The sequence below is a fragment of the Pteropus vampyrus genome, unplaced genomic scaffold (assembly GCF_000151845.1).
Source record: "Pteropus vampyrus isolate Shadow unplaced genomic scaffold, Pvam_2.0 Scaffold140, whole genome shotgun sequence".
NCBI classification, from domain to species: Eukaryota; Metazoa; Chordata; class Mammalia; order Chiroptera; family Pteropodidae; genus Pteropus; species Pteropus vampyrus.
The window spans coordinates 4,626,271-4,631,474 of record NW_011888921.1 but is presented as its reverse complement, the minus strand read 5'-3'; the positions used below and the strand labels follow the sequence as shown (position 1 = coordinate 4,631,474).

Below are 5,204 nucleotides of genomic sequence, written 5' to 3'. Positions count from 1 at the left end.
AGTATTGGTGTTAAAATTTGCTGAGTTTGATACTTATACTGTGAGTTGTTATCTAAGAAAATGTTCTTATTCTTAGGAAATATAAACTAAAATATTTGGTGGTAAAGGAATATAATAGGAGCAATTTATTCTCAAGTAGTTGAGAAAACAAATATATAGGGAGAAAGAAGGCAAATGTGACCAAATAATAATTGGCTAATGTGGGTAAAAGGTATAGAGAATTTCTTTGTACTAGTCTTATAACTTTTCTATAATTTTTAAATTATGTCACCAAAAAAGTTTTTTTATTTTTATTTTTTCTTGCCTACAGCACCTGATCTTCCTAGGTGGTCTCCCATCTAAGTACTAACCAGGCCTGACCCTGCTTAGCTTCTGAGATCAGACAAAATCGGGCATGTTCAGGGTTTCACGGCTGTAGACCAAAAAAAGTTTTAAAAATGATTAAATGGTCATATAAATTTATTTTCTTTCTATCTTAAATTTGCTAAAATGACATAAAAATAACAACAATATTGGCAATAACCTTCAAGGATAAAGAGAGCAAGGATACAACAGGAAATGATATATTTAAGTGTAAATATCTTTTGTAAAATGGAAAGTGGATAGAGAGGTGGTAACTAATCTATGAATATGGGAAAAGTTTTAACTTAAGTTCCTGCAGTGGCAGATATACCTAGAATTGAGCTAATTCACTTGAGAGGCTCAAACTTTAGAATATAACAGGTACCACAGAAGGTGGGAGTAAAGAACAGGTCTGAGAACAGGAAGGTAGTCATTGAAACTGTCTACAGAGCATGTGGCACAACCAGGCAAACCACCTTGCCCCAACAAGCAGATGAAAGATTTTTTTGTTCAGTAGTCCCACTTCTGGGTATCTGTTTAAAGGAAATGAAAACAAGACCTTAAAGAGGTATCTTCACTTTCATGTGCTTTGTAGCAATATACACAATAGCTAAGATATGGACACCTAAGTGTTCGTGTCTGTTAATAGATGAATGGATAAACAATATACACACACACACACAAACACACATACACACAGTAGAGTGTTATTTAGCCATAAGAAAGAAGGAAATCCTGCCATTTATAACAACATGGGTGGATCTTGAGAGCATTATGGTAAGTGAGACAATTCAGACAGAGAGACAAATACTGTATGATCCCACTTATATGTGGAATCTAAAAAAGCCAAACTCATAGAAACAGTAGAATGGTGGTTGCCGGGGGCTGGGAGTTAGGGAAAAGGGGAGATGTTGGTCAAAGGGTACAAACATCCGGTTATAAGAATAAGTTCTGGAGATCTAATGTTATTGTTAATAATACTGTATTACATAATTGAAAGGTGCTATGTAGATTTTTAAATGTTCTTATCACAAAAAAAGAAATGGTAATTATGTGATGTAATGGGGGTGTCAGCTAAGGCTATGGTGGTAATCATTTTGCAATATATTAGTGTATCAAATCAACATGTTTTAGCCTTAAACTTACACAATGTTGCATGTCCATTATCTCAATACAACTGCAATCTTTGGAGGAACTGAATCTAAGAGATACCACATTCCTGGATAGGAGGGCTGGCATGTGGTACAGGACTAAAAATTTGACATTTAAGTGAAAATGAAGATCCTCAAAACTGAGACTCTCAATACTCGCTTCTCCTGTCCTGGTCCTAGTATGCTAGTAGACAAGCATCTATCCAATTCCCAGAGAAGCAATTATACAATTCTTCCCTGGAGAAATTGCAGAGATACAGAGAAAAGCTCCCAGTGAAGCCTACAACAAACAAAAGGCTTCTAGTCAGCTTTTCAGTTGCTCACTCTTAAATTATAATGAAGAGCCAAGGATCACGTTATTTAATGATAGTCATTAATGAGAAAAATAGAGATCAAAATAAACTCAGAGGAAAAAGGGCCCAGAGGAGACAGCTAATGCAGGGAACAGAACCTTAAATAAAATATAATATCTATGAAGAACAGAAAGAAGATATGGAAAAGGAAGATCAGAAGACCAAAAATGGCCATTGGAATTTAAAAATATAGTAGTCAAAATAAAATGTTTTGATATAAAGATGTGGTAGTTTATTGGTGGACGCGATGGTCATTTTGAGACTAGGTCATACAAAGGCATTGTGGCTTTCTTTTCTCTTTCTCAGATCACCTGCTCTGAGGAAAGTTAGCACGATGTGAGAACACTCTGGCAGCTTATGGAGAGGCCCATGTGGTGAGAAACTGAGTTGTTTTGTCAACAGCCAGAGAGGAACTGAGGCCTCCAGACATCAGATGACTGCAGCCCCTGCTGGCATCTTGTCTGCAACCACAGTAGAAATCCTGGCCCAGAACCACCTAGCTAAGCTGTTCCTGGATTCCTGATTCAAAGAAACTGTGAGGTAGTAAGTGTTCATTGTTTTAAGCCTCTGTGTTTTAGGATAATTTGTTACACAGCAATAGATAATTCACATAGGAGGTTGGAAGACAAAACTGAAGAATCTCCCAAAGAGTAAAAATCTAAAAACCCAAAGAAAATATAGATAAAGATTAACATGTTAGAGGATCAGTTCAGGTGGTTTTATAGCTGACAAATGGAAGTTCCAAAAAAGGAGAAGAGACACAATAGAGAATAAATTAATTAAGAAATAATAAAAGAAAATTTCTCAGAAATGAAGGGTACAAATTTTCAGGTTGAGAAAGCTCTTGGATTGTCTACCACAATGAATGAAAAAAGACCTACAGCAAGTTCCATCATTATGAAATTTCAGAACACTAGGGAATAAAAAGAAAATTAAAAGCTTCCAGAGAGAAATAAGTCACTCACATAAAGGAATCCGACTGGAAGTTTCATGACAATAAAGACATACTTTTAAAATTCTCAGAAAATTATTTTCCATCTAGAATTCCATATCTAGAAAACTGACAATTAAGTGCAAGGGTAAAATAAAACCATTCTGGACTCAAAAATATACCTCCTACATATTCTTAGAAGGCTATTTCAGGATATATTCCAGGAAAGGGAGGGAGTAAACCAAGAAAGAAAACATGAACTCCAGGAAACGGAATAAAACCTTGGAGAGAGGCAAAAGCAATTTCTAAGACAAGAGCTATGCACCAGGTTGAGAGAATGACCAGTCTAGTCTACAATAGGAGAGAGAACGGATGGATTATCTGTTATGTTTTGAGTGACTGCAAAAAAATATCATTGGGCATTTGACAGAACTGTTGACGTATTTGGGAAAAAAAATGTGATAGCTACATGGAGAACCAAGCAAATGAAAAAAATGGTGGTGGTTCTTAACTCTAGGTATAAACAAAAATTTGAACAAGAAAGGAAAAGTTACCATAGTGACATTATTTGGCTTTGTAATGAACATTTTTTACATATTTGTAAAGCTGCAAGACCACTGATTTAAACTTGTATTAATGTTATATTCCTGCATCACAAATGACCACAAATTTGGTGACTTGAAACAACATCTATTTATTATCTCACAATTCTGTAAGTCAGAAGTCTGGGCAGGCCTGACTGGATTTTCTGCTTAGTCTCACAAGGCTGAAATCAAGGTGTTGGCTGGGCTGAGGTCTTCTATAGAGGTTCTAAAGAAGAGTCCATTTTCAGACATACTAAGTTTGCAGAATTCAGTTTTTTGTGATTATAGGATTGAGGCCTTGCTGGCATCAGCCAGGACATTCTCAGCTCCTACAAGCCACCTACATTCCTTGGCATGTGGCCCCTTCCATCTTCAAAGCCAGCAGTGATGTGTCAAATCCTGCTCGTGCATCCCATTTCTGAATTCCTCTTTTGCTGCTAGCTGGATAAAAACACTCTGCTTTTAAAGGGCTTGTGAAATTAAATTAGGCCCACTCAGATAATCTCCCTTTCTCCAAATAAAGTAACAATCACCAGAACATTGTGTATCATATTCAGAGGTTCCGCCCACACTCAAAGAGGACATTATACAAGGGCAAGGTATATTGAGGGCTATTCTTACAATTTTGCCTACCACAAACCTAAAACTGATATAACTATAGTGGAAAAACTAGGGTGGGAGAGGGGAAGTACAAGGTAAGATATAAGAAAGCTAAATTCTCAACTGTCATAACAGGAAAGCAATATATAATAACCAAAAATGGCTAAATCAATACATGCATGTAAACATTTTCTTTAGAAGTAGAAAGGTTAAGTACCAAAAGAAACAACTAAAATAGTTGAAAATGATGGTTTCTGGAGAGTGGTGAGAGGGCTCAGGGTAGGACACTCTCCATTCATTACGAGTCTTTTTGGCACTATTCTTTACATTTAATATTACTTTGAAAAAAGTAAAAAGATAACTTTTAAGCATTTCTGTTGATTAGACATGAGGGAGATAACTAAAAGATTTGAGGAAAATCATACAAAAATAAGTTTGCTTTGCAAATGCCTGATTCCACTTTAAGTAACCCAAGTGGAAATTGTAGATAATGCATTGAGGGGAAAAATCATCAGTAGACACATTTTCAAAGAAAAAGAGTTAGCACTATGTCAGAAAAATTGGTGAATCTACAGTTATACATATTAAATGAAATGAAAATATATAAAGTATGTATCTTTTCTTGATTCCCCAATTTATTATGTAGTGTTCCTTTAAATTAACCAACTATTTGTCTGATAAGAGTGATTCTACTGTAATTACATTCAACTTTTAATATATATAGTACTTACTAATTGACCCAAGCTTGCTACCTTGATATCTGGTGGCAGGTTTATACCAGGGATCTCCACCTGGTTAGGAGTTTATGAGTACTGATTAGGTGAGCCACATTCCAGGTTCTGGTGGGCCACATTTACTTCAAGATGCCTCCCAGAAAGATGGGATCAGTGGTAACTAGTTGCCTTGTGAAATGGTGAGTTCACTAAATTCTTTTTTTTAAATTAATTAATTTATTTTAATTAGTTTCAAGTATACAGTACCTTGGTTAGACATCTATGTAGTTCATAAAATGATTCCCCCCCCGCCCATTGCTCCCTCCCTCCCCTGGCCCTCCAGCTAGCCAACATATTAATGCTAACTGCATTCCCTATGATGTGCTTCCCATCTCCGTGACCATCTATCAACTACTAATTTGTACTTCTTTAACCTTTCACCCCGTTCTCCCAGCCCTCAACCCCCCTCTCCTCTTTCACCAAATTGTCCACTATATTTGTGAGTCTGTTTTTGATTAGTTTGTTCTTTT

General features: G+C 36.1%; 1 protein-coding gene and 1 pseudogene across 1 annotated transcript in view; both read right to left on the bottom strand.

Moving 5' to 3' along the window:
* The window catches only part of LOC105297517 (testis-expressed protein 49-like), a 33,371-nt gene that overhangs the window by 14,005 nt on the left and 14,162 nt on the right, over positions 1-5,204 (bottom strand). The gene's annotated exons all lie outside the window — the stretch shown is intronic.
* Positions 302-420, bottom strand: LOC111744793 (annotated as a pseudogene).